Source organism: Vigna unguiculata, chromosome 8 (genome assembly GCF_037176805.1).
Source record: "Vigna unguiculata cultivar grain cowpea cultivar isolate G323 ecotype 2 chromosome 8, ASM3717680v1, whole genome shotgun sequence".
Taxonomy (NCBI): Eukaryota; Viridiplantae; Streptophyta; class Magnoliopsida; order Fabales; family Fabaceae; genus Vigna; species Vigna unguiculata.
Window position 1 is genome coordinate 11185132 of NC_140799.1, and position 12268 is coordinate 11197399.

A 12268-nucleotide genomic window follows, 5' to 3' on the forward strand; every position below is an offset into this window, starting at 1 on the left:
ATTAATGACATCTAATGTAACATCCCGTCCGGATATTACGGATTTTAAATAATAAAATAAAAATTAATAAATATACCTCCTTTATTTCAGTTCATTTCCCCAAAACGCGGAAAATTTAAAACCTTATTACATTGTAAATAACCATAAATCCATGCTTATAAAATTCACATAAATACCCATAACCGATAAAGTTTACAATTTATTCAAAAACATAGTAAAATCATCCAAACTCTGATAAATCTTTCTCTCAGACTAGTCCCGCTTCGGCTCTAAGCCTCACCAGATCCACCTGCAACATCCTCTACTCTTGTTTACCGCGTACACGATCATTGCAAAACACAGGCAGATAGGGTTAAAACAATATATATATATATATATATATATATATATATATATATATATATATATATATATATATATATATATATATATAAACATATATCCATACAAATACACCAAAGAAATTACATCCTTTGATTCCATATCACATGGCAACTACCATGTCATCCATGATCTACGTCTTTAGATGAATATCTTAGGATGTCTTGCTGCCCCACCTACAAGCCACAACTTGTAGAGCACGTGCGGGAAACCAACTACAGACTATGCTCTGTAATGCCAAGTGGAGTTCCCAATACGAACATAGTTCGTAATGTCCCAAGATTACCAAACTCGTCAGCCACATACTGAGGAGGGCAATCTATTTAGACCCATCTATACAAGCCACAACTCGCATACTCACACCGATAACACTCGCCAACCTGAGCCACAACTCAAGAGTTCCTCATGTTTATCTGCCATCCTGAGCCATAACTCAAGAGATGCCATTCCGATCCACAACTCAAGGAATGCCACGTACTTAACCCTTATCCGAGTCACAACTTAAGGAACACCAGCAAGTCGACCTTCAAGATATCATCAAAGTCTTGTAGACTATGCACATCTAAAGTAAGCAAAACACAGTTTTTGCCTCTACAATATCGCTTGGCGCTACTCCTGAGCCGCCAAGCGAAACACGCCTCCAGACCGCCTGGCGGGGGACATGTACCACCAGGCACCAAGCATCACTACACCTACTGCCTCTGCAACTATCGCCTGGTGGAACGAACTTTGCCGTTAGGCGCCACGCGTTCCCAAAGCTATTGTAATTGTAGCTATCGCGTGGCGGGTCGACTTTACCGCCAGATGCTACACTAGTACACGAGTTTACTAGTTTTCTCTTTATGTGCACTAAGATTCTAATAGACCATTAAAATTCCCCACAGTAAGGCCATTTATTTACATCCCATTTCAATGAATGGTAACCAATACTCCACGGTCTTACTAATCTTTTTAATTCCCAAATTTATTTATCAATTCCACTATACCATCCCTTTGAAATACCAAAGTCAGCCTATGCCTACTACAATATGCCAAAGTCACTTTATACCGTAGAGATCCTATCATTGTTCCCAGTTTCTATCTCCATGTACACTTGATTACCCAATCTGTTTCATAACATAAATCCCCCAAATTTTCAACCCTAATACTTACATATATTAATCTCCATTGAATAATAGAAATTATAGGTTATCACCACACAATTGGTATATTTGTCCAGCATCCCAGATTATAGAGACTTCCATGAGTCCTTCAAGTTCCCAAAAACCAAGAAAAACAACCAAAACACAACAACCCTACATACGTCACTTGGCGACAGTTCTTCGCCACCAGGCGATTCAAAACGGAAACCCAAAACCTGAGTTTGATCATATGTGTCGCTTGGCGGTTTTGAATGCCCACCAAGTGGTTTCTGAAAATTTCCCTAAAAATAAAAAATTTGAGATGCGTACAGAGATGAATAATGCATAATTTATTTATACACACACAATTTAACTAATGACGTCAAAATTACGAGTCCAACACCCCTAACCTAACTCATCACGATAGAGCATATTATTAAAAATAATACTAATAATCAATTAATTAATAACACATAAAGGGCATACATAGGACTTGAACCCAAGTACTCTTTACTCAACCCTTTAAACTGGTACTTTTCCATATCACATAAATCAACATTAAATGTCATAAAGACTCCCACTACCCGCATTTATTAATTAATTAATTAATTATTTAATTAAATATCGCGGGTCTTACATCTAACACAATTTATGCTTCAATTGATGACCTTATTGACGGCTAACACAATTTCTGCTTCAATTGATGACCTTATTGACGGCTAACACAATTTCTGCTTCAATTGATGACCTTACCGAAGGATACATCTGTTGGTAATTTAGACTAAGATAATTTGTCGGTAAGTCTGTCGGAAATTCAATTTTTTTCTTGTTTACCATTACTGACACTCCCTGTCATCGGTATACATCTAATCACCATTTGAAAAACACCACCTAATCAAAAATGCAATTTAAAAGAAGTAGTCTCACATGTAATGGTCGTTACACTTTTAAATTAATATAATTCAACACTTAACAAAATGGTCTAAAAAAATTATATACTAATTACACGACTTGTTCCAACAGAATCTTCGTCTACAGATAAAACACCAATTGAAGCATGCTTATATTAAGTGTAGAATGAACTTGTCATAAACACCTTTCTTGCAATATATGTCTGAGTTTTGCGTATAAAATTAGTTGCTCAGGTTCCTCAATATCTACATAATGAAAACATTGCAAATGATTTTACAACAAAACACGCTAATGGGCAATGGACAGAGTGAAATGTAATATATTTGACTTAGATGTGTGCGACATTAGAACTGAAATGAAACAAAATACTCTAGTTTCCACGTTGATTGAAAAATAACCAGTAACATGCTTAAACTAGAGACGCACCTAGTCCAAAAAAGCATTTCTACTGAATAGCCTTCGGCAACAACAAAATATGTTTTGTTTGGAGAAAGCTCGATCAGAGGTGTTCTCCCAAAATAGAAACCGAAGAAATATGTTCCAACGTCATTTATAGCAATTAGGGATGTAGAGAAAATAAACCTTTCGTAATAATATTAACAGGTTAGATTGTAAGAAAAGCATTGAAATATGGAAAACACATTGGTTAGCAAAGCCAAAGCAACCATCACAAAAACCATCCAAATTCCATAACACAATAGATCATGAAATTAGGGATATTGAGCAAATGAAAATGGGAATTAGCTATTAACGTTGAATAAAAAATATCCTTCACGATAATCTCCTTTGTAAAGTTGATATCAGTTTTGAGCACAATAAATTGTATTCCAACTCAATAAAGAAATAGTCCAAGCCCTTTGATCATGCGTGGCTTTTCATTTGGCAAGACATCCTGGGAACAAGGTTAGTTTATGATATCAAAGGATATATATAGCTTTCACCCACAATCAACTTTCCCAAAAGTTTAAGCTATTTAATGACATGAATGAATTTCTATATGTTGATTATGTGACTCATATTCGTCTATTATTATTTCTCTCTTTCCCGATGTCCTTATCTAGGATATTTCTCAAAGGAAAGTTGTATCATAATAGCAATAGAAACATCCGAGGATGTGTCGTAAAAATGAAATGGAAATGCACAGGACACAACTATTATTTCTAAAAACGGACTCATAAGAACTTATGGCTGCAACTAAGGCGTGATATAGTATCTGCAATAAAGGCAAGACACGTTTCAAATAAAGGGAGTACTTTATCATTAACAAAATGAATAATTTGAATAAAATTATGAATAAGTAATTTTCATTATGCTTGACAAAATAAAGGAGAACACATCCTTCTATACAGGATTTATTAAATTTAGTAACATTTTTTTGTTACATTTATCCTAAATGTTACCTTATAAATAACTATAATAATACTTTTTAAAAAATGTTACCATAACTAATTTAAAATGTTACTATAAATATTGTTATTATGATATTGTAACATTTTTAAATAAATGTTACTGTAAATAAGTAATTCATTTTCATTTTTTTACCTTAATTGTAAAATTTTAAAATGATAACACTAATTTTATTATAACATTGAAATAGTTAATATTAATTTAAAATTTAATATTTTAAAGTAATATTTTAATTTATTTTAAAATAAATTAAAGTAATATTATAATTGATTTAAAAACAAAATTAAAAATTAATTTAAGATTTAGGATATGGAATTCGCATATCTCTGTTTCTCAACTTAAATTTAAAATAATATTATAATTAATTTAAAAACAAACATTAAAAATTATTTCAGATTAAGGGTATACATCGCAATCGAACCTCACATGTTTCTGTTTCCCAACTTCTCCAACGTTCTTTTTCACTTCAAACTCCTGAATCTGTCAACGTTTTCCTTCTTCTTCCAAATTCTACGAGACGTGATTTTGTCTTCGTTGACTCATCTTGCAGCCATTGCCATCTTCAGGTTTGTGTGTAAACATTTTCTTTCGACACGTTTCTTTCAGTTTTAAAGATTCTAATGCTTCTTCTCTCGTATTTCTTCCTTTTAACTTTAATATATCTCTTTATTACTAATAAATTACTGAATAATTGGTTTTAATTTCACATTAGGACAAATCGGTGAAGGCATCACAAAGAAGGGAGGTATTCTTTGCGTTATTAAAGATATTATGGGTGGGTGAAAAATAAACCTCTGTGTGTTTTGTCTGCTAGTTTAATCTCAGTTTGAATGGAATGTTAAATCGATTATTGTAATATAGTTGTACTTCAATAAGAAACTTTGTATAATTTGGTTTCTGTTCTGTGGCTGATCTGTATAAGTAATAATCACCTGAGGGACTGAATCAGAAACTGATAATGTAACCGCGTGATACAGACATTAGTGAAGAAGATTAATCAATTCAATTGTTGAAAATTTTCCTCTAATTTTGAGTGCTATACTTTTATTACTGTTATGTTTTTCCTATGTATCTAACCTTTCTGATCTTCAATCATATCAATATATATAGGCTGAAATGAAGGAATGGGATCTCTCTTTATGTTTAGAAATTTACAACAAAAAAAATACAGTGTTTACGTTTTAGTTTCACCCATTAGAGTTGCGGTTTTGTTTATACATAATCTTCTCTTCATAGACTCATAAGCATTTCATGGATATCATCATTTTTCTCATTCTCTTTCTCTTGTTTTCCTTATTGATGTTCTATGGCATTGACAGGAAAAATTTCTGCATAAACTTGGTTTACCTTGAATATTTTTTCAGAGAATCTCTTGATCTTTCATCAAGTTGATAAGAATCTATTTGGTTCTTCAATCTTTATGATGTTGTGACTAGTAACGTGTATGATTTAACTAATTATTTTTTGTCAAAATTTATTGCAATTCACGGTGTTTATGTGTTCGTTTTTTGGATTTGATTGCTTCGTGGCATTTAAACTTGGACAACATTTGAGTCAAGTTTGGTGATTATAGAATCTTCATGATTAATTCTTCTTGGAAATATTCGTGATATTTTATGCTATCTGAATTATGAATGTTATTATTGATTGTAATAGATGCATGAGTAGCCATAAACCAAGAATTACATGTAGGAAAAAAAATGATAAACCATTTGCATAGTCCTGTCGTTATTAGGTGGGTTAAAGGCAGAGGACAAAAGCCATTTTTTTTTGTACCTAAAAGGAAATTTTATCCACTAACACATGCCATCAATAAATACATACATACTCAAAGTGGGTAGGGTCAAATCCAACCACTAACCACTGTACATAGTTCATGCTTAAGTTTAAGTTTAAGATTATAACCAATTTATATTTCCAAAAATATCATGCTTAATATATACTTATTTTTCTAATTTACGGTCATGGAAGATCCCAGAATAATCATTCATCAACCATTCTCAAACTTATGTGTATTTATATAGCTTGGGATTAACGCTTATGGCACCTGAATTGCTTCTTCAAAGTGAAGCCATAAATGTCACTTTTATTGTCCAACCTTTGGGCCTCCACACTCATCTTTATTCTTGTTGTACTTCCTCTTTCTTTAGGAAAATTCCCACCCTTTAGGAAAGAATCAGACAAGGAAAAACAGGATTAGATTCTTAACTCTATAAATAATATATATTATCATTGAGAAAATCCATGGTAAATATCATGTATGCATGTGTGTTAAAATATTGGCCATTATTTTTTCACTAATTATTGATATGACTTTACTGAGCCAAATCTGAAAAAGTAGACCATATATCCATTGCAAGGAAAAAATAATTATTGGACAGAGCTTTGTGTTACATTTCATACTATTACCTCTTCACTAATCAGAAGGGTAATTGGGTCCCATACTCATCACAAATTAAGTAATATTTTAGTTAGTGCAAGAGTATCTCTATCTCTGTCATAAAAACTCAATATGAGTTCTTAACTCTGTCTTCAGTGGTCCTTTCTAGTTATATAAAGTTTTTCATATCCACATACTAATAAAAAACACTCAACTTTAGTTCTTAATTTATTTTAAGTGAGTTTTATTTTATTTTCCACTCACACAACAGGAACTCTGTTTCAGATTGAAAAGTTATTTTTCTTATGTAGTTAGTTCTGTAAAAAATTTATCAGCAACTTTGCTGATAGATGCATGATTTTTCAAGACTTACCTATGCATATCCTAGAAAGCTAAACTGATAAGTCACTATGTGATATATCGATTTTATTTTGTGTTGTATATTCTTTTGGAAGATTCATTTTGTTTGTATGTGTTCTTAAGATTCTCTCTACCACCTTCATACTCTTGCTCGTGCTTTCTATTATAATCACCAACTTTTTTGCTCTAATATTTTTTTCTGTATAAATATAGTTTTACTTGGTCCATATTCTTTCTAAAAAAGATTTCTCATCGTCAGGATCACACATGACTATTGTGTCAAAATATTTTCTAAGTCTTTAATATATATATATATATATATATATATATATATATATATATATATATATATATATATATATATATATATATATATATATATATATATATATATATATATATATATATATATATATATATATATATAATGATACAAAAACAGAGTGTGGCTGATACTTTTTTCAAACATGGTCTTACTATTTGTTGAGAAGCTCAGTTTTTCTTTATATTCTTTCTGTAGTCTTAACTTTTGGCTGACTTAGATACCATATAATCTTTATTCGTTAGTTTCTCTTAGCCACAAGAAGTTATATTATAAATAATTTTAGATACTAGTAATAAACGATTTTTAATGAGTTTAACAGACATATATTTAAAGAAATTATAATAGTTAACAAAAGAAACTATAAAACTGATATTTAATAATAATTTTAGGACACCTTAGAGTAATATGACATTTTAGAAAGTTAATGTAAACACAAGCAATTAATATAGCAATTTGCGAATATAATTCTCTTACAATACTGTGTAAAAAATAAATAAGTTTTTTTAGTCTATCATTACACTATAATTAGATTCTTTTATAAGTAAATTAGATTCATATAATTTTAACGTTAAAAGCTTATATAAATTGATTGATTTTTACAGTAAAAGAAAAATTTAATTAGTTGCAGTCTTACGAAAATAATGTATATAAACTTTTTTATAAAAAATTGAACTACATGTTTAATTAGTTGATGGTGAAAAATTTGAGAAAAGTTGTCTCCACATACATAGGTTAGTGCATACGTGTGTGGTGGCAAAGAGTGTTTTCCTTCATGTCACATGCTTCGTCTATCAACGTTACATTTGTTACTTCCAACGTTACTATGTGGGAGAGAGCCATGATGAACAGTTGAGATGTCAACATAACAAATATTGAAATTTGTTTGATTTTGATTGCAGCCATGCCTTGCTGTACTTGCACACAAAATGGTCAACCATCATTGCTTTGAAGTATTCAATTTGGTTATGTTTGTATAACATAAAGTTCAAATATCATAAACATTATTTTTCTGACTCGTTTTAAAAGTGGAGAGCAACTCGGAAATCGTATAATTGTGGTCCTACGGTTTCATGATGTTACTCATAAAATATGGATCTGTGTTGAGTTTCGTGCCCTCTCCAAAGAGAAGAAAAATAGTGTTTATTATTTGGGATAAGTACATTTTTTTTTCAGCTTCTAATTGAGTGTGCTTCTATTATAGAAGTTCAATTACTTTAAAACAAATTACTTAGCTAAGGTCTTGTTCCCTACCTAAAAGAAATTTATATTTGTTATTCTACAATCATATAAGAAGACTGTTTTATGATGCCCAAAAATTGTCAATGATTTTTTTCTTCTTTGTTTATTATATTTTGTTCAAAATTTAGATGTAAGTTTAAGTGTCATATTAAATCAAATAAAAAAATTGAATAATATATAAAGAATAAAATTTATAAATTGATTTTCTTATGTTTGTTTTAAGTTGAAGATAGTACTAATTCTTTCTTATATTGATATTTTGAGTGATATATTTTTGGATCACAAAGTTGAAACAATTATCTAATTCAATTATGTCTTTTACATCAACTATCTTAATAGTAGCTGAAACAATTATCAAGGAAAATTAACGAGAAAACCAGAGTCATGGACAAGAGTTGCATGTGTCAACCAAGATCTTCTAGCAAGTACTTAGATGGTTTAAACAAGTTTCTCGACTTTGCATTTAGTAATGCAGCACAAGGTGATCAAATTTTATGTCCGTGCAAGAATTGTAATAATTGTTGTTGGAGTAACCAAGCAGAAGTGTATGAATACTTAATTTGTGATGGATTTGATAAAAGATATGATAAATGGATTTTTCATGGGGAAGGTGGATCTTTAAAAGTGGATAAAGGAAAGGCTAATATGCATGATAATTTGGATGAACTTTTAGACGATACTTTCATGATGCCTGAGTGTGATTTTGATGACTTCTTGGATGAAGATCAAGAGTTTGATGTAGAAATGCTGAGGATTTACAATTTAGTACGTGATGCTCGTCAAGAAGCATACATGATATCTCAAAACTATCAATCATTGTTCGTTTAATCCATATTAAGAACCTTTATGGGTGGAGCGATGTATCCTTTAGTGTGTTACTACTATTGCTTAAAGAATTGCTTCCTGAAAACTCTTCTTTGTCGATAACATTCCAAGATTGCAAATACTTAATCAAAGAGTTAGGTTGTAGTTATGAAAAAATCCATGCTTGTCTTAATGACTGTATCCTATTTTGGAAAGAGCATGAGAATGAAGAAACATGCCCCAAGTGTGGCGTTTCTAGATATAAAGAGAGATGTCTAAATATTAAGAAGAAAGTTTCTTGCAAGGTAGTTTCTCCTTCGGTTCCAGCCAAAGTGTTGAGGTATTTTCCTCTTAAACCAAGGATCAAGAAGTTATATATGTCTTCAAAAATTGTTGATTCAATGAAATGGCATGAGAAGGGTCATACTAATGATGGAAAATTAAGACATCCTGCAGATTCACTTGCTTGGAAAACTTTTGATTCACTACATCCTGATTTTGCATTGGATCCACGAAACGTGAAGCTTGGGTTAGCAAGTGATGGATTTAATCCATATAAGACAATGAGTAGCAAATATAGTATTTGGCCGGTTGTTCTAATGTCATACAACCTACCTCTATGGGCCTGCATGAAGCAACCTTATTTGATGTTATCTTTACTTATTCCAGGTCCTTCTTACCCTAAAAGTAGCATAGATGTCTATTTAAAACCTCTAGTTGATGAGCTAAAGGAGTTATGGGAGAAAGGATTTGAAACCTATGATGCCTCTAGTAAGCAATCTTTTAATGTTTGAGCTGCATTACTTTCGACTGTAAGTGATTTCCTTGTCTATGCTATGCTATCAGGTTGGCGTACTAGTGGAAAGTTGGTGTGCCTTATGTGTAACTATGATACATGGTCCAAGTACTTGCCGAAAAGTAAAAAGATGTGCTACATGGGTCATCGTAGATTTTTGGACTCCAATCACAAATAGTGGAAAAATAAGAAGTGTTTTGATGGCTATGAAGAATTTAGAGTTGCTCCGGTTCCATTATTAGGCTCTACTATATTGGAAAAAATTGGCGAAAGAGAGAATTTATTTGGAAATCCTCAAAAGAGGAAAAGAAATAATGTTGATCCATGGACAAAAAAAAGTATATTATTTGATTTGCCATATTGGGATACTAATTTGCATTGTCACAATCTCGATGTAATGCACATTGAAAAGAACATTTGTGAAAATGTAATTGGAACACTATTGAATATAGATGAGAAATCAAAGGATCATATCAAAGCTCGCCTTGACTTGGTAAAGATGGGTATAAGGCAGGACATTCACCCAATAGAAATAGAACCAAATAAGTATTTGTTACCACTTGCACGATTTACTCTTTCATCAAAAGAAAAGGATATCTTTTGAGGCATCTTGAAAGGAGTGAAACTTCCAGAAAATTATGGGTTTAATATTTCTAATTGTGTTCAACTTGAGCAGCAAAAACTTCTAGGGCTTAAAAGTCATGATTTTCATATTCTGATGCAAGACTTACTTAAAATAGTAGTACGAAGAGTTTTACCAAAAGAAGTCGCAAGAGTTTTAATTAAGTTAAGCTCATTCTTCAAGATTTTATGCTCCAAAGTTATCAATGTTGAATTATTTTAATGTTTGGATGTTGAAATTGCATTGATTCTTTGCGAATTAGAAATAATTTTCCCTCCATCTTTTTTTATTATAATGGTTCATCTATCAATACATTTAGCATATGAAGCTAGAATTCAAGACCCGTGCATTACCGTTGGATGTATCCAATTGAGAGGTAATTTGATTTATAGTTTTGTGCTTTTGTAGGATTCTTCTTAATTTGTACTTAAGTTTTATACTTTTATGCTTATAGGTTTCTTTTTAAGTTAAAGAACTATGTGCGTAATAGACGTTATCCAGAGGGTTCTATTGCAGAAGGGTATATAACAGATGAATGTTTGACATTTTGTTCAAGGTACTTAGATGACGATATCCAAACAAAATTCAATAAACCAGCAAGGAGTTTAGATGGTCCTATAAGAGATGGAGTCATGACAAGTTTGGATCCTCTTACATGGGAGCAAGCTCATCGATATGTGTTATTCAATTATGAAGCTATCAAACCATTTCTCAAGTAAGAAGATATGCATACTCAAGAATACATATTATTACTACACTTTATTATAGTTTACTTAACATGTATAGCATATTCATTTTTTTTTATGTAGGCAACATGAAGAATTTGTTTTCAGTCACAATCGTCAAGGTTTAAGAAAATGGAATAAGGCTAAAGATCAATGTCTTACTTTTCATGAATGGTTTGAAGATCGAGCAAGGAATTTAGATGTTAGTGAAGATATTAAATGGTTGTCTAAAGGGCCAAATACAATTGCGAGAATATTTTCTGCATACGCAATAAATGGCTACAAGTTTGTCATTGAAAGTTGTGAAAGAAAAACACAAAATTCAGAGGTTATGGTTGTTTCATCTACAGTCAAGTTTAGAAGCAAGAAAGATGAAAATCCATTGGTAGAAAATGTTACCTACTATGGAGTTTTGAAAGATATAATTGAATTGGATTACTATGGACATTTCAAAATTGTGTTGTTCAAATGTAATTGGTTTCAAATTAAACAAGATGGTTTTGGATTGGTATTCATAAATTTTCGAAGGTTGATCTATGAAAATGATTCTTTTGTATTTGCATCTCAAGTAAAGCAAGTGTATTATACAAAAGACCCAAATGATGATTGGTATGTTGTTACTAACACCACCCCTAGAGATTTGTTTGATATATATGGTGATCTAGAGAATGAAGATGTAGAAAAGCTCTTGGATGATCAATTAAGAAGTCCAATGTTTGATCAATTTACGGTTAATGAAGATGAAAATATTTGGTTTAGGGACGATGTACCTGGAACAACCATTGATGCAAGTTTAACAGATGATGAAGAAACAAGAGAAGAACCTAGACAAGAGTCACTTGATGATTGAGTTCACTATTTAAATTGCTTATGCTTTTATTTTTTTTTATAGTGTTACAATAAGGGCAATAGGTAAAGTTTCATGGGCTGCCAGCTCAATGGAAGATACCTATCATGATCAAGAAGTTCAAATATACACCAAGAAGCGTAAGGCTTCATGACTAAGTGGATTAATGACTGAAATTCTTAATGAGCTAGAGGAGACAACATCAAGTCCTTGCCTAACACCCTTGGCACCCTATTTTATTAATGATGATAGTAAGTGTAAAGTACTTGTTAATATATATTCTTTAGAAAAAAAAATACAAAAACAAGATTATTCTTTTGTCATTTATTAAAACAGGTCTTGTTATCAA

The 12268-nt window shown here is 31.3% G+C and overlaps 2 pseudogenes; both read left to right on the top strand.

Moving 5' to 3' along the window:
• The first annotated feature begins 8509 nt into the window (after positions 1–8509).
• Positions 8510–11922, top strand: LOC146884136 (uncharacterized; annotated as a pseudogene).
• Positions 11923–12026: 104 nt separating this feature from the next.
• Positions 12027–12268, top strand: part of LOC146884137 (uncharacterized) — a 49670-nt pseudogene continuing 49428 nt past the window's right edge.